The sequence below is a fragment of the Chiloscyllium plagiosum genome, unplaced genomic scaffold, assembly GCF_037043375.1.
Source record: "Chiloscyllium plagiosum isolate Xiang-an unplaced genomic scaffold, Cpla_swu_hap1 HiC_scaffold_51, whole genome shotgun sequence".
Lineage (NCBI taxonomy): Eukaryota > Metazoa > Chordata > Chondrichthyes > Orectolobiformes > Hemiscylliidae > Chiloscyllium > Chiloscyllium plagiosum.
Window position 1 is genome coordinate 21,310,868 of NW_028270189.1, and position 640 is coordinate 21,311,507.

Sequence of the window (640 nt, forward strand, 5' to 3'; positions counted from 1 at the left end):
GAGATAGAGGGGGTCAGAGAGAGCGCGGTCAGTGAGAGAGAGGGGGACAGAGAGAGAAGGGGGCAGAAAGGAGTCAGAGAGGGGGACAGAGAGAGAGGAGGACAGAGAGAGAATGGGTCAGAGAGCGGGGGACAGAGAGAGCGGGGGACAGAGAGAGGGGGGAAAAGAGAGGAGGAACAGAGAAAGGTGGGACAGAGAGAAGGGCGGATAGAGAGACGGTGACAGAGAGAGGGGGCAGAGGGAGAGAGAGAGAGGGGCACAGTGTGCGGGAGAGAGGGGGGGTCAGAGAGAGGGGGACAGAGAGTGGGCGGTTGGAGAGAGTGGGGGACAGAGAGAGGGGGACAGAGAGAGGGGACAGAGAGGGGGGCAGAGAGAGAGGGGGCAGAGAGAGGGCGACAGAGAGGGGGTCAGAGAGCGGGGGAGAGAGAGGGGACAGAGAGATGGGGACAGAGAGATGGGGACAGAGAGAGGGGGCAGAGAGATGTGGGGCAGAGAGAGTGGGGGCAGAGAGAGAGGGGGCAGAGAGAGAGAGAGGGCAGAGAGAGGGGGACAGAGAGACGGCAACAGAAAGAGGGCGACAGAGACAGCGGGCGACAGACAGAGAGGGACAGAGAGTGGGGAGAGAGAGAGTACACAGAGA